This window comes from Phyllobates terribilis, unplaced genomic scaffold (genome assembly GCF_046119375.1).
Source record: "Phyllobates terribilis strain yellow unplaced genomic scaffold, ASM4611937v1 Scaffold_7__3_contigs__length_470593459, whole genome shotgun sequence".
Classification (NCBI taxonomy): Eukaryota; Metazoa; Chordata; class Amphibia; order Anura; family Dendrobatidae; genus Phyllobates; species Phyllobates terribilis.
Genome location: NW_027362767.1, coordinates 24,138,323 through 24,166,040, shown reverse-complemented (window position 1 = coordinate 24,166,040; position 27,718 = coordinate 24,138,323).

Genomic DNA, 27,718 nt, shown 5'->3' with positions numbered 1-27,718 from the left:
GAGAACCGTTATTTCGAACTAGCCCAACTTGACTCTGGAGCAGCCGGGAACCTTATTTCACAGTCCCTGGTTGAGAAATACCGCATCCCCACCAAACCTCTGGCTGTACCCTTGTCTGTCGCTGCCGTGGATGGGGGCCTCTTACCTCGCCCCATTCAACTCATCACCGAATCCATTACCCTGCAGGTGGGAATGCTGCATTCTGAAAGTATCTCCTTTCATGTTCTGCCTGGACTCTCTCACGCCCTCTTGCTAGGTCTGCCCTGGCTCCAGAGACATGCACCCGTGCTAGACTGGCAAACCGGAGAGGTCCTTCGCTGGGGACAAGACTGTCATAAAACCTGCCTGGTTCCCGTCCATCCCGTCCGTCCCTCTCCTACCCCAGCTAATCTACCTGGACTTCCGATTCCTTATTGGTCTTATGCAGATGTCTTTAATAAAAAGGAGGCAGAGACATTACCACCACATAGACCATACGACTGTCCCATCGATCTGCTACCCAGTACTACTCCTCCCCGTGGGCGTATCTATCCTTTATCCGCTGCTGAGACCCGGTCAATGTCCGAATATATTGAGGAGAATCTGGCCAGAGGATTCATCCGGAAATCTACCTCCCCGGCGGGAGCAGGCTTCTTTTTCGTCAAAAAGAAGGACGGCTCTCTCCGTCCCTGTATAGACTATAGAGGCCTAAACCTGATCACGGTGAAGAATAAGTACCCCCTTCCGCTCATTCCAGAATTATTTGATCGCCTGAGGGGGGCTAGGATCTTCACCAAACTGGACCTTCGTGGGGCGTACAACCTGGTTCGTATTCGTCAGGGGGATGAATGGAAGACGGCATTCAACACCCGGGACGGCCACTATGAATACCTGGTAATGCCCTTTGGTCTCTGTAACGCTCCTGCCGTCTTTCAAGAGTTGGTCAATGACATCTTCCGGGACCTTCTCTACTCCTGCGTAGTGGTGTACCTGGACGACATCTTGGTCTTCTCTCCGGATCTCCAGACTCACCGGAGGGACGTTCGTCAGGTCCTGCTCAGGCTAAGGCAGAACCATCTCTACGCTAAATTTGAGAAGTGCCTCTTTGAGCAGACCTCGCTTCCGTTTCTGGGCTACATTATCTCTCAGACCGGCCTACAAATGGATCCTGAGAAACTGTCTGCCATCGAGAAATGGCCCCGACCGGAGGGGTTGAAGGCCATTCAGCGATTCCTGGGCTTCGCCAACTACTACCGCCTCTTCATACCACACTTCTCTTCCCGGACGGCCCCAATTTCTGCGCTCACCCGTAAAGGTACTAATCCCAAAGAGTGGCCACCCGAAGCAGAGGAGGCCTTTCTTTCCCTTAAACAGGCCTTCTCTTCCGCCCCGGTGCTGCATCGCCCAGATGGCAACAAACAGTTCTTCCTGGAAGTTGACGCCTCCTCCTCTGGAGCCGGAGCGGTACTTACTCAAAAATCATCTTCCGGGAGGATGGTAACTTGTGGCTTCTTCTCTAAACTCTTCTCCTCCTCTGAGCGCAACTATTCCATAGGAGACCGAGAGTTATTGGCCATCAAACTGGCATTGGAGGAGTGGCGTTACCTGCTCGAGGGGGCTCTTCACCCGGTAATAATTTACACTGACCACAAGAACTTGGCTTACCTCCAGCATGCCCAGAGACTTAACCCGCGCCAAGCCCGGTGGTCCTTGTTTTTTGCTCGTTTTGATTTTGTCCTTCATTTTCGCCCGGCTGACAAAAACGTCAAGGCGGACGCCTTGTCTCGGTCCTTTCTGGTGTCTGATCTCGAGGAGGATCCGAAACATATCATCGATCCCGCCAGAGTAATGCAGGTGGCTCCCGTGAGTCTAAATCGTCTTCCTCCTGGTAAGACGTTCGTACCAGTACCTGATCGGGAGAAGATCCTACACTGGGGTCATTCGTCTAAACTAGCTGGCCACGCCGGTCAGAAAAAGACCCTCCAGCTTATTACCCGGCACTACTGGTGGCCTAACCTGCACAAGGATGTAATAGACTTTGTTTCTGCCTGTGTGTCCTGCGCCCGCAACAAAGTTCCGAGACACCTGCCGGCCGGCCGCCTCCTACCTCTGCCAGTACCTGCTGCCCCCTGGCAGCATATAGCGATGGACTTCATTACTGATCTACCCGTCTCTGCCGGTTGTACGGTCATTTGGGTGGTCGCTGACCGCTTCTCCAAAATGGCTCACTTCATTCCACTGCCAGGTCTTCCGTCTGCACCCGAGCTGGCTAAAGACTTTATCCGCCACATCTTCCGTCTTCATGGCCTGCCCCGTCACATCGTGTCGGATCGTGGGGTACAGTTCACTTCCCGTTTCTGGAGAGCCACTTGTAAATTGCTGGACGTCACCCTGGACTTCTCCTCCGCTTACCACCCACAGTCTAATGGTCAAGTGGAGCGGATCAATCAGAACCTGACCAGTTACCTTCGGCACTTCGTTAATGCCCACCATTCTGACTGGGTGGATCTCCTGCCATGGGCCGAATTCTCGTACAACAATCACGAGAGCGAGTCTTCCTCCAAATCCCCGTTTTTTGTAGTCTACGGTCAGCATCCTCGGATCCCGTTTCCCGTCTCCACCTCGGCGGACAATCCGGCTGCGGAATCTCTTGTTAACAAATTTTCCTCCATATGGGAGAGTACCCGGTCCGCACTCCTTCTGTCATCCGAGCGTATGAAAAGACACGCTGACAAAAAACGTCTGGACCCTCCTCAATTCCGCCCTGGGGATAAAGTCTGGCTCTCGTCCAAATATGTCCGGCTCAAGATCCCTTCCTATAAGTTAGGGCCTCGGTTCATCGGCCCACTGGAGGTCATCAGTCAGATCAACCCGGTGGCCTATAAATTGAAACTCCCGGCCAACTTACGGATCCCTAACTCCTTCCATGTGTCTCTCCTCAAACCTGTGGTGCTTAACTCTTTTTCCAAGTCTACAGGTACGCCTCCTGCTCCGGTTTCTGCTGAGGACGAGTTTGAGGTAGAGAACATTCTTGCCACCAAAAGGGTAAGAGGAAAGACCTTTTTTCTGGTAGATTGGAAGGGGTTTGGTCCTGAGGAGAGAACGTGGGAGCCCCGGGAGAACATCCATGCCCCTCTCATCCTAGCTAAATTTCTGTCTGGCCTAAAAAAGGGGGGGCCTAAAGGGGGGGGTACTGTAGCGCTGGCGTCCCTGCCCTCTGCTAGGCAGGGACGCTGCTCCCCTCACCGCTCTGCTCCGTGCCCGGCGTCCTCTCCCCGCTCTGCTGTCAGCGCGCGCTCCTTCCCGGCGTCCTCCTCCCGCTCTGCTCTCAGCGCGCGCTCCTTCCCGGCCCCTGTGCTTACGGCGCGCGCGCGCGCACTCCCCTCCTCTTAAAGGGGCCGCGCGCGCCGTCCTAAGGAGTCCCCGGCCAATGGCCGGAGGACTTCATCATATATAAGGCACCTCCTCCAAAATGGAGGTGCCCGAGCAATGTTGTTTGCACCTGTGTCTCACCTGTGCTTCAGCCCTCAGGTCCCGTTGCCAGTTACCTGCCAGTTACCTGCCAGTTTCCTGCTAGTTACCTGCCTGATTCCTGCCTGAATACTTGTTACCTGTCTGCCAGTCTGAGGTCCGACGGTCTGCCTTACTACTCCTGTCAGTCTGTCTAAAGGACCAGCCTGCCCGCTCACCTGGGAGCGCATACCAGTTACCTGCCTGCTTGCCTGAGGTCCGACGGTCTGCCTTACTACTCCGGTCAGTCTGTCTATGGACCAGCTTGCCCGCTCACCTGGGAGCGCTTCTCCGTTATCTGCCTGCTTGCCAGCCCGGAGGCTCCGTTGTCACGTGCTGTGACCACCAGCTATCTCAGAGACTCTTGCCTGCTCACCTGGGAGCGCATCTCCGTTACCTGCCTGCTTGCCAGCCCGGAGGTCCCGTTGTCACGTGCGGTGACCACCAGCTATTCCAGAGACTCTTGCCCGCTCACCTGGGAGCGCTTCTCCGTTACCTACCTGCCTGCCAGCCCGGAGGTTCCGCCGTCACGTGCCGTGACCACCTGCTATTCCAGAGACTCTCGCTTGCTCACCTGGGAGCACACATCTACCATCTGCCATCACAGGTCGTACCTACCCCTTACCTAGAGACTGCCACCCGCTCCCTTACAAGGGCCGCCCCCTTGTATAGTAGCTCAGAGGTTCCGCCTCCCGGACCCGTTACAACTAACACATGCAAAAGTGACAAGTACATATAGTCATGCGAAAATAAAAGAGGTGGAGGAGTAAAAGGAGGGGGAGACACAGATATAGGCATGTCATGCCCTTCTAAAATCCAAAAAGTGAGAAGCCGACACGGCCAGTCCGCTCCTGCCCGTGCCACCTCCGTGTCGCCGGGTTTGTGCCAGAGCCGCGGTGAACCCTGATGGCCAGCCCCCCTCTCCCAATACTGGTGCCTGTCCGCTGGTGGGTCGAGCGAGCCCCCCTGTGGTGGAGGCAGCTCTAAGCTTTTTAATTTAAATTGTCTCTCTAATTTGAATGAATACACTTTAAATCCATTTACAAGGATCTATTGGAGGGCAAGTCTCATGCCAGCAGCCGCGTAATTCCAGCTCCAGTAGCGTCCACTAAAGCTGCTGCAGTTAAAAAGCTTTTATAAGGATCGAGCTCGGCTGTCCACCGCAAGGCATCCTACTGCCAGTCCCAGCCCCTATGCCTTGGGGTGCCTCCTGATGCTCTTCACTAAGTATCCCATGGTCCCGAAGCATTTCCTTTGAAAAAATTAAGTGTCTAAACTACAGGTGGTGTAGCTTGCTTAACAGCCGGGATAATCCGCTGACTAGCAGACACTGCTACTAGGCACAAAGTATTTCCTGGGCTAGATGCAGTTAAAAATTTGTAATTAGATACTCTCGTTGGATGCTGAGAAAGCATTCCATAGAGTCTCCTGGCACGCCATATATGATTCTCTTAAAAAGCTTGGGGTAGGGGTCTAGGGGACCCTTTTATAGCCAAAATCACGGCCCTGTATCGCAATACATCACCTAGGCTGAAGATAAATGGAACTGTAGCACCCTGAGGGCTCGGTTGCTACAGACGTATTGCACCTCACCCAGAGGTGTGATATCTCACTCTCAGGTAAGGATGGAGTGTGGATCAGGACCCGACACCTGCATGCATTACACCACATTGCCGTGGGGCAGGGAGACCAATATGCCCCTGAGATGGGCACGACAGTCCCTGTCCCTGGCTGGAGTGGGGGGAGGGAACACTGAGGAAGGGGAACCCGGTAGTGCAGGAGCAGGGAGGAAGCAGTTCCTGGGTGCATTGAGAAGGGAGTATAAAAGGTGGGCACCATCTTAGTTCAGTGCAGAGAAGTCTGAGCAGAAGTAGCAGGGAGCAGGGGCTCTGCATGAGCTCTGCTCCGGAGGCGGGCCTAGTAACAGAGGCCCAGGCCTGGAAGAGGGAGAAGGAAGGAAGAGGAGCGGAGAAGGCTCCAGGAACGAGGAATGAAGGGATCCCAGGGGTGCGGACGGGAGAGTCGCCACCGCACGCCCGAATCCACCTGCGTGGAGGGGTCACGCCAAAGGGGGAGACCGGTCCCCGAACTAGTGGAGGCAGGAAACGACCCTCAGACAGAAACCGGAGGCTCTGACATTTTATGTGGCGCAGCCCCTCGCTACACCCGCTAGGAAGGCACCACATAGGTTCAGGGAAACTGGCGCCAAGTTTACCAAGAGGAGGCCCGAGGCAGCCGGAAAGTTATCTGGGAGTTGTCTGAGCCCCTCACTAGAGATGAGCGTTGTTCTACTCGAACTGTTCGCCAATCTCAAATTCGAGCTGTTTTGGGCGGTGTTCGAGCCGGTCGGCGAACACGAACAATTTGAGAAAAATTCGGCTGTTCGAGGTTATGTTCGATAACTGTTCGTGCACCAAAATCATAACTGGATTTTTTCTCAGTAATGATGAAAATTAATGTTAATACGCAGTTTGAGTGTACAGCGGGGCGGGGGGAGGGGCAGGGGATGGATCTCTGCAGGAACAATGAAGATCTCCATTTTTTTTTCTCTTTCCCGCATTTGCAGTGGGGAGGTGCAATCTGTCAGCCTATCAGCAGCGCACACACGGAGCGAAGTGCTTTTTTTCACACAAGCAAGGGCATGTGTGATTGGCAGTGTATGTCACATGTCCTTGCCCTATAAGACCAAGCCATTTTCCCCGTCGCCACCATTTTCTCACTGCTGCAGCTGCGTGTTAGACGGCACCGCTGTTGCTGTGTGCGCTATACCTTGTTAATTTCAAGCCAATTTTCGCACAAATATACAGATAGCTTGGGAGTAGGGAATAGTTGTGATTGCAGTCCTTTTAAGGACTAGGTTACAGCATTTCCTACGACTTTTATCAGGCAGGTCTGTGCTCTTAAATAGATAGATTGTGGGAGTAAAGACTAATTGTAATTGGAGTCCTTTTCAGGACTAGGTTACATCAGTTCCTATCAGTTTTTGCCAGGCAGGTCTGTGCCAGTGCTGTGCAAGTTTTTTTCACAGCATTTGGCTGAATCTAGCAAAGCTAATCCTTTTTGGCCTATTGCAGAGTGTGTTAGTCAGTGGAGTAGCCTATCTGTGTTGCAAGATATACCACCTGTGTATAGAATACCAATTTTTTTACTGCACCTAGTGAAGTAAAATCTTTTGGGCATAGCATCATTCTATTAGTCCATCTATACTGACCTCCATCAGGTTGCAAACTGAATATAATTTTTTTCTGCATCTAGCTCTGAAAAAATATTTGGGCTTCTAGCGGTGTGTGGGACTTGGTCTATTAGTCCATCTATACTGACCTCCATCAGGTTGCAAATTAAAAATAATTTTTTTCTGCATCTAGCTCTGAAAAAATATTTGGGCTTCTAGCAGTGTGTGGGACTTGGTCTATTAGTCCATCTATACTGACCTCCATCAGGTTGCAAATTAAAAATAATTTTTTTCTTCATTTATCTCTGAAAAAATATTTGGGCTTCTAGCAGCGTGTGGGACTTGTTCTATTAGTCCATCTATACTGACCTCCATCAGGTTGCAAATTAAAAATAATTTTTTTCTGCATCTAGCTCTGAAAAAATATTTGGGCTTCTAGCAGTGTGTGGGACTTGGTCTATTAGTCCATCTATACTGACCTCCATCAGGTTGCAAATTAAAAATAATTTTTTTCTGCATCTAGCTCTGAAAAAATATTTGGGCTTCTAGCAGTGTGTGGGACTTGGTCTATTAGTCCATCTATACTGACCTCCATCAGGTTGCAAATTGAATAAAAAAAATTTCTGCATCTAGCTCTGAAAAAATATTTGGGCTTCTAGCGGTGTGTGGGACTTGGTCTATTAGTCCATCTATACTGACCTCCATCAGGTTGCAAATTAAAAATAATTTTTTTCTGCATCTAGCTCTGAAAAATATTTGGGCTTCTAGCAGTGTGTGGGACTTGGTCTATTAGTCCATCTATACTGACCTCCATCAGGTTGCAAATTAAAAATAATTTTTTTCTTCATTTAGCTCTGAAAAAATATTTGGGCTTCTAGCAGTGTGTGGGACTTGTTCTATTAGTCCTTCTATACTGACGTCCAGCAGGTTGCAAATTGAATATAATTTTTTTCTGCATCTAGCTCTGAAAAAATATTTGGGCTTCTAGCGGTGTGTGGGACTTGGTCTATTAGTCCATCTATACTGACCTCCATCAGGTTGCAAATTAAAAATAATTTTTTTCTGCATCTAGCTCTGAAAAAATATTTGGGCTTCTAGCAGTGTGTGGGACTTGGTCTATTAGTCCATCTATACTGACCTCCATCAGGTTGCAAATTAAAAATAATTTTTTTCTGCATCTAGCTCTGAAAAAATATTTGGGCTTCTAGCAGTGTGTGGGACTTGGTCTATTAGTCCATCTATACTGACCTCCATCAGGTTGCAAATTGAATAAAAAAATTTTCTGCATCTAGCTCTGAAAAAATATTTGGGCTTCTAGCGGTGTGTGGGACTTGGTCTATTAGTCCATCTATACTGACCTCCATCAGGTTGCAAATTAAAAATATTTTTTTTCTGCATCTAACCCAGCCAATAGTTTTGGCCTAATACCACAGTTTGGCCACTCAGCTCTGCTCGGTTACCATCCATTGTTTTTTTGTGCAAACAACTCCAGAGTTGTGAATTAGTTAACCACCAAAATGAGTGGAAAAAGGCCTGCTGCTGGTGGAAAGGGGAATAGGCGTGTTGGGAAGGGGAAAAAAGGTTGTGTCCGTGGGGTAGGTGCAGAAGAAAGACCATCTTCCAGCCAAACTAAAATGTCTACTTCTTTTAGCGGACAATGTGATAAGATCCCTTTCTTACGGCCACGCCAATCGCTACAAATTCCAGATGAGGCACAAAAACAGCAGGTGCTTCAACGGATATCAAGTGCTCCTTTAAGTGGGCTCTCCTCCACATCAACTTCAACATCACAAATACTCCAGTCCTCAAAGGTGTCACCCAAATCGCACTTGCTTCCTCACAGCTCCCAAATCTCCAGCTGCCCGTCTGAGTATGAGGTAGAACAGATGGTTGAGTCTGCAGAGCTGTTTACTCATACTATAGCCTGGGAATCAGAGGTCGACTCCAGCGCTTCTGTGAATCCAGACGAGGAAATGATCTGCACTGATGCCCAGAATCTTTATGAGTCGGATCCAGGACCAGACGCAGAAGGTTCTGACCATAATGTAGACCCTCATTCCCAAACTGTAACTCCTGTTGGTGGAGACAATGAGGAAGACGATGATAAGACTCAAATACCTGATTGGAGCGACAACTTTAGTTTTTTGTCAGGGCAGGAACAGGTTGGCTCTGAGGACGACGGGTGTGATAACGCACAGGGTGATGATGATGAGGTCGGAGATCCCACTTACTGTCAACCCACAGTCAGCCAAGAGATGAGGTCAGCAGAGGAGGTGGAGGAAGATGCTAGTGACGACGAGGTCAGGTTGCGCCTTCCTGGACAGAGACGTAGTACTGGAAGCACGTCAACAACTGCATCCTCAAACACAACTCTGCCTCTCACCACAAGTCGTGGTGGCTCTTCAGGTCGCATGGGTGCTAAGCCTTGCATAGCCTGGGCATTTTTTCAGATCGATAAAGATGACCCAACTCGTGTTATCTGTAACATTTGTCAGCAAAAGCTAAGTAGAGGCCAAAAAATACATAGTTTGAGTACTTCATGCATGAACCGGCACATGGACATGAAGCATAAGTTGCAGTGGGAAGCTCAGTGTGCTACAATGCGGTCTAGCCGGCCGGGCCAACCACCGTCTGCCATATCTTGTGCATCCGCGGCCTCTTCATCCTCTGTGACTGGGGGGACAGCAGTCACACCTGTTTTGGGGCGCAGACCTGCCACCTCTTTACCCGCAACAGCCAGCGTGATTGGCAGGTCATCATTTTCTTTGGAGGTGGTAACACCAGCTGGTCTTGAGCGCTGTCCGACATCGATAGCACCACCTTTGGATCAAGGCAACCTAACATGTCCGCCTGCATCTTCCTCACAGACCGGCAGTTTGCCGGGGACACCCTTATCAACCCCGTCTAAGCACAATAGCCAGCCCTCGGTCCCTCAGATGTGGACAAGTAAAAGACCATTTCCTCCTAGCCATGAGAAAGCTAAGAGGTTGAATTTCACCATCTGCAAGCTCTTGGCTACAGAAATGCTGCCTTTCCGCCTGGTGGACACAGAGGATTTTCGAGACCTTATGTCCGTCGCAGTGCCCCAGTACCAGATGCCCAGTCGGCACTACTTCTCAAAGAAAGGTGTGCCTGCGCTCCACCAGCATGTCGCACACAACATCACCGCTTCTTTGAGAAACTCTGTGTGTGACAGGGTGCATTTCACCACAGACACTTGGACGAGTAGGCATGGACAGGGGCGTTACATGTCGCTGACTGGGCACTGGGTAACTATGGTGACAGCAGGACAAGGGGCTGCTGTCCAAGTCTTGCCGTCCCCACGAGTTGTGCGTCAATCCTCTTTATGTCATTTTTCCTCCAATGCTTCTGCCTCCTCAACCTCCTCTCGGTCTTCCACCTGCACCCAAAGCCTGTCTGGTCATGCCACAAGCTTTCTAACTGCGCAGAAGGGATCCTGCACACCTCCTTACTATGCTGGCAGTAGGGCTCAACGTCATCAGGCGGTTTTTACATTGAAATGTCTGGGAAATGTGAGTCACACAGCTGAGGAGTTGTGGTCAGCTCTGGAGAACCAATTTCATGAATGGTTGTCTCCACTGGACCTGAAACCAGGGAAGGCCGTGTGCGACAATGCTGCAAACCTGGGTGCGGCCCTTCGCCGGTGCAATGTCACACACGTGCCTTGTATGGCTCACGTGTTGAACCTGGTTGTCCAGCAATTTTTAGCCCACTATCCCAGACTAGATGGCCTTCTGCAGAGGGCACGGTCGCTGTGTGCTCACTTCCGCCGTTCGCATCCCGCAGCTCAGCGACTTACATCTCTACAGAAGTCGTTGGGCCTGCCACTTCACCGGCTAAAATGCGATGTGCCTACCCGGTGGAATTCAACTCTGCACATGTTGCAGCGACTGTGGCAGCACCGACAAGCCCTGGTGCAATACGTTCTGACGTATAGCCTGGGCCAACGAGATTCAGAGGTGGGGCAAATCACGCTGGAGGAGTGGTCTCAGATCAGGGACCTATGCACCCTTCTGCACAGTTTTGAAATGGCGACGAAGATGTTTAGTGCTGACGATGCCATTATCAGCATGACTATTCCGGTGATTTACATGCTGGAGCACATGTTAAACAGAATTCGGAGTCAGGTGGTGGCACAAGAGGAGGTGGAGGAAGTAGAGGAGGAGGAGTTGTATGCGGAAGGGCTAACATCTGCAAGGTCCAGACGGTCGGCAGCACCAAGGCGGCAGGCATGTGAGGGTGGGGGAGATGGTTTAACCAGGGCGCATGGTAGCAGCCAAACTAGTGAGGAAGGTGCAGGAGCCCAGGAAGAAGTGGAGGACGAACTGATGGAAGACTCATCAGATGAGGGAGACCTTGATCACATTTCTGTTGTGCGAGGTTGGGGGGAGAGGACAGAGGAAGGAAGCATGATTGTTACCTCGCCACCAACACAACAGGGACTTGGTGCTCCTGGATGCGCAACACACATGAGTGCCTTCTTGCTGCACTACCTGCAACATGACCCTCGAATTGTGAGAATTAGAAATAATCCTGACTACTGGGTTGCCACACTGTTAGATCCCCGGTACAAAAGTAAATTTGCAGAAATTATTCCTGCCATAGAAAGGGATGCACGCATGCAGGAGTATCAGCAGAGACTGTTGCAGAATCTTACATGTGCTTTTCCATAAAATACCAGTGGTGCACGTAGTGAATCTCACAGTTCCAACTTGCCAACCGTGGGACCGTCAAGTGTTCAGCACTCAAACCGTAACAGAACCACAGTATCTGCTGGTAACATCAATTTTGCGGAATCATTTCACCACTTTTTTAGCCCATCCTTTGCAAGGCCACAGGAGACAAGAAGTCTGACACATAATCAACGCCTAGAGACGATGGTACAGGAGTATCTCCAAGTAAACATTGAAGCCACGACTGTGTCACTGGACCCTTGCTCTTTTTGGGCTTCCAATCTGGATAAATGGCCGGAGCTAGCCACTTACGCCTTGGAGATCTTGTCATGCCCCGCAGCCAGCGTTCTGTCTGAACGTGTGTTCAGCGCTGCTGGTGGTGTGCTGACAGATAAGCGCACGCGGCTCTCCACTGATAATGTAGACAGACTCACGTTCATAAAGATGAACAAATCATGGATCCGAAACGACTTTTCTACCCCTGTGTCATCCTGGGGAGAGTAAAAGCTTGATGATTGGTTAAAATCACCCTACCAACCGTTTTAAGCTTTCAAATTACTAATCATGTTTATCTGTATCTTGACTGGAAAATAATTTGGGCTTTGTAGCAGTGTGCAGCACTGATCCTATTAGGCCATCTATAATAAGCTTCACCAGATTTAAAATTAAAAATAATTTTTAGCTGCATCTAGCCCGGAAAATAATTTTGGGGCTCCGAGATGCGCAAGACACATAAGTGCCTTCTTGCTGCACTACCTGCAGCATGACCCTCATATTGTCAGAATTCGAAGTAATCATGACTACTGGGTTGCCACACTCTTAGATCCCCCAAACTTTTCGATCAACCTTTTCATTTTAATAAAGACCAAAAAAATGGTCATTTTTGAAATTATAAGCATTAGCAGGTTGTTAGAAACTGAAATCAAACAGTTTTCAACTCAAAACTTTATTCTAGGTGATGTTACATTTTCACATAGGACCCCTTGTTCGAAAGGAGCTTCTGAACTCTCTCGTCCATTGAATTTGTCAGGTTTTGGATGGTTTCTGCTTCAATTGTTTTGCATGAGGACAGAATACCCTCCCAGAGCTGTTGCTTAGATGTGAACTGCCTCCCGCCATCATAGACACTCCTTTTAATGATGCTCCAAAGGTTCTGAATGGGGTAGAGGTCAGGGGAGCATGGGGGTCACACCATAAGTTTGTCCCCTTTTATGCCCATATCAGCCAGAGATGCAGATGTTTTATGTGCAGCATGAGATGGTGCATTATCATGCAGAAAAATGATCTTGCTGTGAAATACACGGTTCTTCTTCTTGAACCATGGCAGGAAGTGCTGTTTGAGAAAATCCACATACATTATGGAGTTCATCTTTAGCGCCTTCAGGGATCCTAAAGGGGCCGACAATCTCTCTCCCCATGATTCCAGCCCAAAACATTACTCCACCTCCTCCTTGTTGGCGCTGTAGCCGTGTTTGCGTGGGGTGTCCATCAACCAGCCATCCTCCACTCCATTCATCTGGACCATCGAGCGCTGCACGGCACTCATCCGTGAACAAAACAGTTTTGAAATCAGTCTTCATGCAATGTTTGGCCCACTGGAGCCGTTTCTGCTTGTGTGAAGTGGATAGAGGAGGTCGACAGGATGGCGTATGCACAGCTGCAAACCTCTGAAGGACCCTGCATCTTGTTGTTCGGGGGACGTTGGAGGCACAAGCAGCTTCAAAAACTTGTCTGCTGCTATGACAAGGCTTTTTTGCCGCTGCTCTTTCAACCTGACGTAATTGCCTGTAGGAAAGAGTCCTCAATTTGCCCTTATCAGCACGCACACGTGTGTACTGTGAATCAGCTACATACTTCTTGATTGCCAAGACACTTCATCCTGATCATCGCACAATGTTGATTGTAGTCATGCCTTGACCTAAACACTCCACAATTTGTTGCTTCTCAGCAGCCGACACATCCTTTTTCTTTCCCATTTTGGCAGAAAATGTAGGCTGCTTAATAATGTGAGAGAGCCTTCTTAAGCAGTCTTGCCTTTCATTGGACACACCTGCCAAACTAATTAGCACAGGTGTCTGCAATTGCTTACAGTGATATAAAGAGCCCTGACACACATCACCATCAATGAGTTTAACTGACAAACAAACAAATTCTTCCCTTATCACTCCTAAACACTTTTTGCATAATAATTTGGAACGCGGTGTACATGTGCTTTTCCACAAAACACCAGTGGTTCACGTAGTGAATCTTACAGTTCTAACTTGCCAACCGTGGTCTGTATGGAATTGTTCAATAAAGGGCCCAAAATTAAGATAACATAGATGGGAGAGGTCTCTATGAATAGGAATTCCTAAGTATTTGATACCCTGTGAGGGCCAGGCAAAGGGAAAGTTGGACTGGATGGAATCCTATATGGATTTAGGGAGGGAGACATCGAGGGCCTCAGACTTCGCTGCATTGATTTTAAAATTTTACCATGTAACAAAGTGATCTATTTCAGCCATAACAGCAGGGATGGATATATGTGATTGAGTGATATATACTAGGACATCATCAGCAAATAGAGAGCACTTGTACTCGGTGCCTCCCACCTCAATCCACCTAATATTGGGGTTATGGCGAATTGATGAGAGCAGGTGCTCCGTCACTAGGATGTATAAGAGAGGGGACAGAGGACATCCCTGCCTTGTCCCATTGTTGATTGTGAAAGGTGATGAAAATGTTCTGACGCACCCCCTGGGCCTTGGGACACCCGGAGCCGGACCCTTTTTGGTGGATGCTGGTGGTTGTAGTCTTCGTGGCGGCGATCCGGTTCCGTTGCTCAGGGCAGTCAAACCAGTGGCGGAACTATTTATGTGGTTTTGATGTTTAAATGTCCGACTACGCCACCCGTGGATTGCGGTCAGAGTGAACCGCCGCTACAGGGCAGACCGCTGAGGCTGGTGTTGTGGGTGCAGCAGAGCGTAGCATAACTCCCCACGGGAGGAGTATAGCCTCAGGGCAGTGTATGCGGAGGATGGGGGTGATGGTGCAGGGCAGCAGCAGTAACGACACGGAGTCAGTGATGCAGTTCAGGGCCTTTACTCACAGTTCTTATTATCCAGACTACGTCTGCAGGTAACGGCTGCCCACGTCGTACTGTGCTCACCAGGTGAGGGGCTCAGACAACTCCCAGATAACTTTGGAGCGCTTCACAGGACCCCCTTTGTGTGTCCTTTGTCTGGCCTTTCTTACCAACACTTCTGTCCGGCTGCCTCGGGCCTCCTCTTGGTAAACTTGGTGCCAGTTTCCCTGACCCTATGTGGTGCCTTCCTAGCGGGTGGAGCAAGGGGCTGCGCCACATAAAATGTCAGAGCCTCCGGTTTCTAGATGAGGGTCGTTTCCTGCCTCCACTAGTTCGGGGACCGGTCTCCCCCTTTGGCCTGACCCCTCCACGCAGGTGGATTCGGGCGTGCGGTGGCGACTCGCCCGTCCGCACCCCTGGGATCCCTTCATTCCTCGTTCCTGGAGCCTTCTCCGCTCCTCTTCCTTCCTTCTCCCTCTTGCAGGCCTGGGCCTCTGTTACTAGGCCCGCCTCCGGAGCAGAGCTCATGCAGAGCCCCTGCTCCCTGCCACTTCTGCTCAGACTTCTCTGCACTGAACTAAGATGGTGCCCACCTTTTATACTCCCTTCTCAATGCACCCAGGAACTGCTTCCTCCCTGCTCCTGCACTGCAGGGTTCCCCTTCCTCAGTGTTCCCTCCCCCCACTCCAGCCAGGGACAGGGACTGTCGTGCCCATCTCAGGGGCATATTGGTCGCCCTGCCCCACGGCAATGTGGTGTAATGCATGCAGGTGTCGGGTCCTGATCCACACTCCATCCTTATCTGAGAGTGAGATATCACACCTCTGGGTGAGGTGCAATACGTCTGTAGCAACCGAGCCCTCGGTGCTACAGTTCCATTTATCTTCAGCCTAGGTGACGTATTGTGATACAGGGCCGTGATTTTGGCTATAAAAGGGTCCCCTAGACCCCTACCCCAAGCTTTTTAAGAGAATCATATATGGCGTGCCAGGAGACTCTATGGAATGCTTTCTCAGCATCCAACGAGAGTATCTACTTACAAATTTTTAACTGCATCTAGCCCAGCAAATACTTTGTGCCTAGTAGCAGTGTCTGCTAGTCAGCGGATTATCCCGGCTGTTAAGCAAGCTACACCACCTGTAGTTTGGACACTTAATTTTTTCAAAGGAAATGCTTCGGGACCACGGGATACTTAGTGAAGAGCATCAGGAGGCACCCCAAGGCATAGGGGCTGGGACTGGCACTAGGATACCTTGCGGTGGACAGCCGAGCTCGATCCTTATAAAAGCTTTTTAACTGCAGCAGCTTTAGTGGACGCTACTGGAGCTGGAATTACGCGGCTGCTGGCATGAGACTTGCCCTCCAATAGATCCTTGTAAATGGATTTAAAGTGTATTCATTCAAATTAGAGAGACAATTTAAATTAAAAAGCTTAGAGCTGCCTCCACCACAGGGGGACTCTCTCGACCCACCAGCGGACAGGCACCAGTATTGGGAGAGGGGGGCTGGCCGTCAGGGTTCACCGCGGCTCTGGCACAAACCCGGCGACACGGAGGTGGCACGGGCAGGAGCGGACTGGCCGTCTCGGCTTCTCACTTTTTGGATTTTAGAAGGGCATAACATGCCTATATCTGTGTCTCCCCCTCCTTTTACTCCTCCACCTATTTTCTTTTCGCATGACTATATGTACTTGTCACTTTTCCATGTGTTAGTTGTGTCTTCTGAGCAGTTTGTCAGCTTTTGGACACCTTTGAAGGTGTTTTCTATGTGTTTCTATGTGTTTTTGTTTGCCTGCCATTGGTTTTAACGGTGTTCGAAGGTGTTCGACGAACAGTTCGACGAACAGTTCGGCGAACACACGGGTGTTCGACGAACCGAACCGAACTCGAACACTACGGGGGTGGCTCAACACTACCCCTCACCTGGTGAGCACAGTACGACGTGGGCAGCCTTTACCTGCAGACGTGGTCTGGATAATAAGAACTGTGAGTAAAGGCCCTGAACTGCATCACTGACTCCGTATCGTTACTGCTGCTGCCCTGCACCATCACCCCCATCCTCCGCATACACTGCCCTGAGGCTATACTCCTCCCGTGGGGAGTTATGCTACACTCTGCTGCACCCACAACACAAGCCTCAGCGGTCTGCCCTGTAGCGGCGGTTCACTCTGACCGCAATCCACGGGTGGCGTAGTCGTACATTTAAACATCAAAACCACATAAATAGTTCCGCCACTGGTTTGACCGCCCTGAGCCACGGAACCGGGTCACCGCCACGAAGACTACAACCACCAGCATCCACCAAAAAGGGTCCGGCTCCGGGTGTCCCAAGGCCCAGGGGGTGCGTCAGAACATTTTCATCACCTTTCACAATCACCAATGGGACAAGGCAGGGATGTCCTCTGTCCCCTCTCTTATACATCCTAGTGACGGAGCACCTGCTCTCATCAATTCGCCATAACCCCAATATTAGGTGGATTGAGGTGGGAGGCACCGAGTACAAGTGCTCTCTATTTGCTGATGATGTCCTAGTATATATCACTCAATCACATATATCCATCCATGCTGTTATGGCTGAAATAGATCACTTTGTTACATGGTCAAATTTTAAAATCAATGCAGCGAAGTCTGAGGCCCTCGATGTCTCCCTCCCCAAATCCATATAGGATTCCATCCAGTCCAACTTTCCCTTTGCCTGTCCCTCACAGGGTATCAAATACTTAGGAATTCCTATTCATAGAGACCTCTACCATCTATGTTATCTTAATTTTGGGCCCTTTATTGAACAACTCCATACAGACCACGGTTGGCAAGTTAGAACTGTAAGATTCACTACGTGAACCGCTGGTGTTTTGTGGAAAAGCACATGTACACTGCGTTCCAAATTATTATGCAAAAAGTGTTTAGGAGTGATAAGGGAAGAATTTGTTTGTTTGTCAGTTAAACTCATTGATGGTGATGTGTGTCAGGGCTCTTTATATCACTGTAAGCAATTGCAGACACCTGTGCTAATTAGTTTGGCAGGTGTGTCCAATGAAAGGCAAGACTACTTAAGAAGGCTCTCTCACATTATTAAGCAGCCTACATTTTCTGCCAAAATGGGAAAGAAAAAGGATGTGTCGGCTGCTGAGAAGCAACAAATTGTGGAGTGTTTAGGTCAAGGCATGACTACAATCAACATTGTGCGATGATCAGGATGAAGTGTCTTGGCAATCAAGAAGTATGTAGCTGATTCACAGTACACACGTGTGCGTGCTGATAAGGGCAAATTGAGGACTCTTTCCTACAGGCAATTACGTCAGGTTGAAAGAGCAGCGGCCAAAAAGCCTTGTCATAGCAGCAGACAAGTTTTTGAAGCTGCTTATGCCTCCAACGTCCCCCGAACAACAAGATGCAGGGTCCTTCAGAGGTTTGCAGCTGTGCATACGCCATCCTGTCGACCTCCTCTATCCACTTCACACAAGCAGAAACGGCTCCAGTGGGCCAAACATTACATGAAGACTGATTTCAAAACAGTTTTGTTCACGGATGAGTGCCATGCAGCGCTCGATGGTCCAGATGGATGGAGTGGAGGATGGCTGGTTGATGGACACCCCACGCAAACACGGCTACAGCGCCAACAAGGAGGAGGTGGAGTAATGTTTTGGGCTGGAATCATGGGGAGAGAGATTGTCGGGACCTTTAGGATCCCTGAAGGCGCTAAAGATGAACTCCATAATGTATGTGGATTTTCTCAAACAGCACTTCCTGCCATGGTTCAAGAAGAAGAACCGTGTATTTCACAGCAAGATCATTTTTCTGCATGATAATGCACCATCTCATGCTGCACATAAAACATCTGCATCTCTGGCTGATATGGGCATAAAAGGGGACAAACTTATGGTGTGACCCCCATGCTCCCCTGACCTCTACCCCATTCAGAACCTTTGGAGCATCATTAAAAGGAGTGTCTATGATGGCGGGAGGCAGTTCACATCTAAGCAACAGCTCTGGGAGGGTATTCTGTCCTCATGCAAAACAATTGAAGCAGAAACCATCCAAAACCTGACAAATTCAATGGACGAGAGAGTTCAGAAGCTCCTTTCGAACAAGGGGTCCTATGTGCAAATGTAACATCACCTAGAATAAAGTTTTGAGTTGAAAACTGTTTGATTTCAGTTTCTAACAACCTGCTAATGCTTATAATTTCAAAAATGACCATTTTTTTGGTCTTTATTAAAATGAAAAGGTTGATCGAAAAGTTTGGGGGATCTAAGAGTGTGGCAACCCAGTAGTCATGATTACTTCGAATTCTGACAATATGAGGGTCATGCTGCAGATAGTGCAGCAAGAAGGCACTTATGTGTCTTGCGCATCTCGGAGCCCCAAAATTATTTTCCGGGCTAGATGCAGCTAAAAATTATTTTTAATTTTAAATCTGGTGAAGCTTTAGTATAGATGGCCTAATAGGATCAGTGCTGCACACTGCTACAAAGCCCAAATTATTTTCCAGTCAAGATACAGATAAACATGATTAGTAATTTGAAAGCTTAAAACGGTTGGTAGGGTGATTTTAACCAATCATCAAGCTTTTACTCTCCCCAGGATGACACAGGGGTAGAAAAGTCGTTTCGGATCCATGATTTGTTCATCTTTATGAACGTGAGTCTGTCTACATTATCAGTGGAGAGCCGCGTGCGCTTATCTGTCAGCACACCACCAGCAGCGCTGAACACACGTTCAGACAGAACGCTGGCTGCGGGGCATGACAAGATCTCCAAGGCGTAAGTGGCTAGCTCCGGCCATTTATCCAGATTGGAAGCCCAAAAAGAGCAAGGGTCCAGTGACACAGTCATGGCTTCAATGTTTACTTGGAGATACTCCTGTACCATTGTCTCTAGGCGTTGACTATGTGTCAGACTTCTTGTCTCCTGTGGCCTTGCAAAGGATGGGCTAAAAAAGTGGTGAAATGATTCCGCAAAATTGATGTTACCAGCAGATACTGTGGTTCTGTTACGGTTTGAGTGCTGAACACTTGACGGTCCCACGGTTGGCAAGTTGGAACTGTGAGATTCACTACGTGCACCACTGGTGTTTTGTGGAAAAGCACATGTAAGATTCTGCAACAGTCTCTGCTGATACTCCTGCATGCGTGCATCCCTTTCTATGGCAGGAATAATTTCGGCAAATTTACTTTTGTACCGGGGATCTAACAGTGTGGCAACCCAGTAGTCAGGATTATTTCTAATTCTCACAATTCGAGGGTCATGTTGCAGGTAGTGCAGCAAGAAGGCACTCATGTGTGTTGCGCATCCAGGAGCACCAAGTCCCTGTTGTGTTGGTGGCGAGGTAACAATCATGCTTCCTTCCTCTGTCCTCTCCCCCCAACCTCGCACAACAGAAATGTGATCAAGGTCTCCCTCATCTGATGAGTCTTCCATCAGTTCGTCCTCCACTTCTTCCTGGGCTCCTGCACCTTCCTCACTAGTTTGGCTGCTACCATGCGCCCTGGTAAAACCATCTCCCCCACCCTCACATGCCTGCCGCCTTGGTGCTGCCGACCGTCTGGACCTTGCAGATGTTAGCCCTTCCGCATACAACTCCTCCTCCTCTACTTCCTCCACCTCCTCTTGTGCCACCACCTGACTCCGAATTCTGTTTAACATGTGCTCCAGCATGTAAATCACCGGAATAGTCATGCTGATAATGGCATCATCAGCACTAAACATCTTCGTCGCCATTTCAAAACTGTGCAGAAGGGTGCATAGGTCCCTGATGTGAGACCACTCCTCCAGCGTGATTTGCCCCACCTCTGGATCTCGTTGGCCCAGGCTATACGTCAGAATGTATTGCACCAGGGCTTGTCGGTGTTGCCACAGTCGCTGCAACATGTGCAGAGTTGAATTCCACCGGGTAGGCACATCGCATTTTAGCCGGTGAAGTGGCAGGCCCAACGACTTCTGTAGAGATGTAAGTCGCTGAGCTGCGGGATGCGAACGGCGGAAGTGAGCACACAGCGACCGTGCCCTCTGCAGAAGTCCATCTAGTCTGGGATAGTGGGCTAAAAATTGCTGGACAACCAGGTTCAACACGTGAGCCATACAAGGCACGTGTGTGACATTGCCCCGGCGAAGGGCCGCACCCAGGTTTGCAGCATTGTCGCACACGGCCTTCCCTGGTTTCAGGTCCAGTGGAGACAACCATTCATGAAATTGGTTCTCCAGAGCTGACCACAACTCCTCAGCTGTGTGACTCACATTTCCCAGACATTTCAATGTAAAAACCGCCTGATGACGTTGAGCCCTACTGCCAGCATAGTAAGGAGGTGTGCAGGATCCCTTCTGCGCAGTTAGAAAGCTTGTGGCATGACCAGACAGGCTTTGGGTGCAGGTGGAAGACCGAGAGGAGGTTGAGGAGGCAGAAGCAGTGGAGGAACTTTGACATAAAGAGGATTGACGCACAACTCGTGGGGACGGCAAGACTTGGACAGCAGCCCCTTGTCCTGCTGTCACCATAGTTACCCAGTGCCCAGTCAGCGACATGTAACGCCCCTGTCCATGCCTACTCGTCCAAGTGTCTGTGGTGAAATGCACCCTGTCACACAAAGAGTTTCTCAAAGAAGCGGTGATGTTGTGTGCGACATGCTGGTGGAGCGCAGGCACACCTTTCTTTGAGAAGTAGTGCCGACTGGGCATCTGGTACTGGGGCACTGCGACGGACATAAGGTCTCGAAAATCCTCTGTGTCCACCAGGCGGAAAGGCAGCATTTCTGTAGCCAAGAGCTTGCAGATGGTGAAATTCAACCTCTTAGCTTTCTCATGGCTAGGAGGAAATGGTCTTTTACTTGTCCACATCTGAGGGACCGAGGGCTGGCTATTGTGCTTAGACGGGATTGATAAGGGTGTCCCCGGCAAACTGCCGGTCTGTGAGGAAGATGCAGGCGGACATGTTAGGTTGCCTTGATCCAAAGGTGGTGCTATCGATGTCGGACAGCGCTCAACACCAGCCGGTGTTCCCACCTCCAAAGAAAATGATGACCTGCCAATCACGCTGGCTGTTGCGGGTAAAGAGGTGGCAGGTCTGCGCCCCAAAACAGGTGTGACTGCTGTTCCCCCAGTCACAGAGGATGAAGAGGCCGCGGATGCACAAGATATGGCAGACGGCGGTTGGCCCGGCCGGCTAGGCCGCATTGTAGCACACTGAGCTTCCCACTGCAACTTATGCTTCATGTCCATGTGCCAGTTCATGCATGAAGTACTCAAACTATGTATTTTTTGGCCTCTGCTTAGCTTTTGCTGACAAATGTTACAGATAACACGAGTTGGGTCATCTTTATCGATCTGAAAAAATGCCCAGGCTATGCAAGGCTTAGCACCCATGTGACCTGAAGAGCCACCACGACTTGTGGTGAGAGGCAGAGTTGTGTTTGAGGATGCAGTTGTTGACGTGCTTCCAGTACTACGTCTCTGTCCAGGAAGGCGCAACCTGACTTCGTCGTCACTAGCATCTTCCTCCACCTCCTCTGCTGACCTCATCTCTTGGCTGACTGTGGGTTGACAGTAAGTGGGATCTCCAACCTCATCATCATCACCCTGTGTGTTATCACACCCGTCGTCCTCAGAGCCAACCTGTTCCTGCCCTGACAAAAAACTAAAGTTGTCGCTCCAATCAGGTATTTGAGTCTTATCATCGTCTTCCTCATTGTCTCCACCAACAGGAGTTACAGTTTGGGAATGAGGGTCTACATTATGGTCAGAACCTTCTGCGTCTGGTCCTGGATCCGACTCATAAAGATTCTGGGCATCAGGGCAGATCATTTCCTCGTCTGGATTCACAGAAGCGCTGGAGTCGACCTCTGATTCCCAGGCTATAGTATGAGTAAACAGCTCTGCAGACTCAACCATCTGTTCTACCTCATACTCAGACGGGCAGCTGGAGATTTGGGAGCTGTGAGGAAGCAAGTGCGATTTGGGTGACACCTTTGAGGACTGGAGTATTTGTGATGTTGAAGTTGATGTGGAGGAGAGCCCACTTAAAGGAGCACTTGATATCCGTTGAAGCACCTGCTGTTTTTGTGCCTCATCTGGAATTTGTAGCGATTGGCGTGGCCGTAAGAAAGGGATCTTATCACATTGTCCGCTAAAAGAAGTAGACATTTTAGTTTGGCTGGAAGATGGTCTTTCTTCTGCAGATATTACTGTTGCTTTAACACCTACCCCACGGACACAACCTTTTTTCCCCTTCCCAACACGCCTATTCCCCTTTCCACCAGCAGCAGGCCTTTTTCCACTCATTTTGGTGGTTAACTAATTCACAACTCTGGAGTTGTTTGCACAAAAAAACAATGGATGGTAACCGAGCAGAGCTGAGTGGCCAAACTGTGGTATTAGGCCAAAACTATTGGCTGGGTTAGATGCAGAAAAAAATTATATTCAATTTGCAACCTGATGGAGGTCAGTATAGATGGACTAATACAACAAGTCCCACACACAGCTAGAAGCCCAATATTTTTTCAGAGGTAGATGCAGAAAAAAATATATTCAGTTTGCAACCTGATGGAGGTCAGTATAGATGGACTAACAGAGAAAGTCCCACACACTACTAGAAGGCCAAATATTTTTTCAGAGCTAGATGCAGAAAAAATTATATTCAGTTTGCAACCTGATGGAGGTCTGTATAGATGGATTAATAGAACAAGACCTACACACAGCTAGAAGCCCAATATTTTTTCAGAGGTAGATGCAGAAAAAAATATATTCAGTTTGCAACCTGATGGAGGTCAGTATAGATGGACTAATACAACAAGTCACACACACAGCTAGAAGCCCAATATTTTTTCAGAGGTAGATGCAGAAAAAAATATATTCAGTTTGCAACCTGATGGAGGTCAGTATAGATGGACTAATACAACAAGTCCCACACACAGCTAGAAGCCCAAATATTTTTTCAGAGGTACAGTAGATGCAGATAAAAATTATTTTTAATTTGCAACCTGATGGAGGTCAGTATAGATGGACTAATAGAGAAAGTCCGACACACTACTAGAAGGCCAAATATTTTTTCAGAGGTAGATGCAGAAAAAAATATCTTCAGTTTGCAACCTGATGGAGGTCAGTATAGATGGACTAATACAACAAGTCCCACACACAGCTAGAAGCCCAAATATTTTTTCAGAGGTACTGTAGATTAGTGTCGAGCCACCCCCGTAGTGTTCGGGTTCGGTTCGGTTCGTCGAACACCGGGATGTTCGAGGAACTGTTCGTCGAACTGTTCGTCGAACACCTTAGAACACCGTCGAACACCGTTAAAACCAATGGCAGGCAAACAAAAACACATAGAAACACATAGAAAACACCTGCAAAGGTGTCCAAAAGCTGACAAACTGCTCAGAAGACACTCTCTTTAAAAAAAGCCGGCCGGCAAATTCAGCAGCGGCATACACCGGTACCCGACAATTTAGACAAGAAGGAATAGAGCATCACACATAGATTAGATAGATAGAAACATGTCAGTCACACATATAAGAAGCACAGTGACAGTGTTGGTTACTGCACTTGTCATTTAGTGTAAAGGATTTATTAAAAAAAATATTAGTGTTTTCATGCACCGTCTCTTTAAAAAAGCCGACCGGCAATTCAGCATCTGTACCCGACAATTTATAACAGAAAGAATAGAGCTTCACACATAGATTAGATAGATAGAAACATGTCAGTCACATATATAATAAGTACAGTGATAGTGTTGCTTACTGTACTTGTCATTTAGTGTAAAGGATTTATTTAAAAAAATAATAGTGTTTTCATGCACTGTCTCTTTAAAAAAGCCGGCCGGCAATTCAGCAGCGGTACCCGACAATTTAGAACAGAAAGATAGAGCATCACACATAGATTAGATAGATAGAAACAAGTCAGTCACATATATATGAAGTACAGTGATAGTGTTGGTTACTGTACTTGTCATTTAGTATTAAAATAAAGGATTTATTATTAAAAAAATTGGCGTGGGGTTCCCCTTAATTTTAGGCTCTAGCGGAGGTTAAGCAGACAGCTGGGGCAGATGTTTGAAGCCTGGGAAGGGGGTAATACCCACGGAGCTTCCCAGGCTACTAATATCAGCCCCCAGCTGAATACATAGCCTTTACTAGCTATTAAAATGGGGGACCCCCCAAAAAAAATGACGTGGGGTCCCCCCTAATTTAATAGCTAGCAAAGGCTAGGCAGACAGCTGGGGGCTGATATTAATAGCCCAGGAAGGGAGCCATGAATATTGGCCCCCTCCCAGGCTAGAAACACCAGCCGTCAGCCGCCCCAGAAATGGCGCATTCATAGGATGCGCCAATTCTGGCACTTAGCCTCGCTCTTCCACGCTGCCCTGGTGCGGTGGCAGGGGGTAATAGGGTTGGGGTTGATGTCAGCTTATAATGCCAGCTGACATCAAGCCCAGGTTAGTAATGGAGAGGCGTCTATAAGACACCCCCATTACTAACCCCATAGTCAAAGTTAAAAAAAACACAAACACCCAGAATAAAGTCCTTTAATTGAAATAAAGACACAATCCTTTATTGTTCTAAATTAAACCATACTTACCATCACGCCCATTCCAGCTGAAGCCAACGATCTCCTGCAATAAAAGAAAAATAATAAAGCAACCTCATCCTTACCTTTCCATGGTTCCCACGACAGCTTCAGCTCTGCTACATCGAGATGACAGGCTGGACCGCAGCAGAACGCTGCCATCCAGCCTCTCATCCCGCAGACACTGAGAAGCGCAGGCTTGCTTGCGCTGCTCAGCGTCTCTCTGTGACGACATCCAGATGAGCCGAGTTCATGTCCAATGAACTCGGCTCACCTCATGCACGTCACTGACAGCGTGGGAAAATTCTCACGCTGAAGCGCTGATTGCAGGAGAATTTTCCCACGCTGTCAGTGACGTGCAGGAGGTGAGCTGAGTTCATTGGACATGAACTCGGCTCATCTGGATGTCGTCACAGAGAGACGCTGAGCAGCGCAAGCAAGCCTGCGCTTCTCAGTGTCTGCGGGATGAGAGGCTGGATGGCAGCGTTCTGCTGCGGTCCAGCCTGTCATCTCGATGTAGCAGAGCTGAAGCTGTCGTGGGAACCATGGAAAGGTAAGGATGAGGTTGCTTTATTATTTTTCTTTTATTGCAGGAGATCGTTGGCTTCAGCTGGAATGGGCGTGATGGTAAGTATGGTTTAATTTAGAACAATAAAGGATTGTGTCTTTATTTCAATTAAAGGACTTTATTCTGGGTGTTTGTGTTTTTTTTACCTTTGACTATGGGGTTAGTAATGGGGGTGTCTTATAGACGCCTCTCCATTACTAACCTGGGCTTGATGTCAGCTGGCATTATAAGCTGACATCAACCCCAACCCTATTACCCCCTGCCACCGCACCAGGGCAGCGTGGAAGAGCGAGGCTAAGTGCCAGAATTGGCGCATCCTATGAATGCGCCATTTCTGGGGCGGCTGACGGCTGGTGTTTCTAGCCTGGGAGGGGGCCAATATTCATGGCTCCCTTCCTGGGCTATTAATATCAGCCCCCAGCTGTCTGCCTAGCCTTTGCTAGCTATTAAATTAGGGGGGACCCCACGTCATTTCTTTTGGGGGGTCCCCCATTTTAATAGCTAGTAAAGGCTGTGTATTCAGCTGGGGGCTGATATTAGTAGCCTGGGAAGCTCCGTGGGTATTACCCCCTTCCCAGGCTTCAAACATCTGCCCCAGCCGTCTGCTTAACCTCCGCTAGAGCCTAAAATTAAGGGGAACCCCACGCCAATTTTTTTAATAATAAATCCTTTATTTTAATACTAAATGACAAGTACAGTAACCAACACTATCACTGTACTTCATATATATGTGACTGACATGTTTCTATCTATCTAATCTATGTGTGAAGCTCTATTCTGTCTGTTATAAATTGTCGGGTACCGCTGCTGAATTGCCGGCCGGCTTTTTTAAAGAGACGGTGCATGAAAACACTATTATTTTTTTTGATAAATCCTTTACGCTAAATGACAAGTACAGTAAGCAACACTGTCACTGTACTTCGTATATATGTGGCTGACATGTTTCTATCTATCTAATCTATGTATGATGCTCTATTCTGTCTGTTATAAATTGTCGGGTACCGCTGCTGAATTGCCGGCCGGCTTTTTTAAAGAGACGGTGCATGAAAACACTATTATTTTTTTTGATAAATCCTTTACGCTAAATGACAAGTACAGTAAGCAACACTGTCACTGTACTTCGTATATATGTGGCTGACATGTTTCTATCTATCTAATCTATGTATGATGCTCTATTCTGTCTGTTATAAATTGTCGGGTACCGCTGCTGAATTGCCGGCCGGCTTTTTTAAAGAGACGGTGCATGAAAACACTATTATTTTTTTAAATAAATCCTTTACACTAAATGACAAGTACAGTAATCAACACTGTCACTGCACTTCTTATATATGTGACTGACATGTTTCTATCTATCTAATCTATGTGTGATTCTCTATTCCTTCTATTCTAAATTGTCGGGTACCGCTGCTGAATTGCCGGCCGGCTTTTTTAAAGAGACGGTGCATGAAAACACTATTATTTTTTTTGATAAATCCTTTACGCTAAATGACAAGTACAGTAAGCAGCACTTTCACTGTACTTCGTATATATGTGGCTGACATGTTTATATCTATCTAATCTATGTGTGAAGCTCTATTCTTTCGGTTCTAAATTGTCGGGTACCGGTGTATGCCGCTGCTGAATTGCCGGCTTTTCATGTTTCACTGTGAGCACTGTTCCCATCGATTTGGGCAATCACTGTAATGCCACAACCACCATGGCTGTGGCATTACAGTGAGTGGCAGACAATCCCTGCATGATTGGTGCTCTAAATAGCGCCAGACATGCAGGACACGCTTTTGGTGCACGAACAGTTATCGAACATAACCTCGAACAGCCGAATTTTTTGCAAATCGTTCGGGTTCGTCGAACAACTCGAACACCGCCCAAAACAGCTCGAATTTGAGATTGGCGAACAGTTCAAGTCGAACACCGCTCATCTCTACTGTAGATGCAGATAAAAATTATTTTTAATTTGCAACCTGATGGAGGTCAGTATAGATGGACTAATATAGAAAGACCGACACACTACTAGAAGGACAAATATTTTTTCAGAGCTAGCTGCAGAAAAAAATTATATTCAGTTTGCAACCTGATGGAGGTCAGTATAGATGGATTAATAGAACAAGACCCACACACAGCTAGAGGCCCAATATTTTTTCAGAGGTAGATGCAGAAAAAAATATATTCAGTTTGCAAC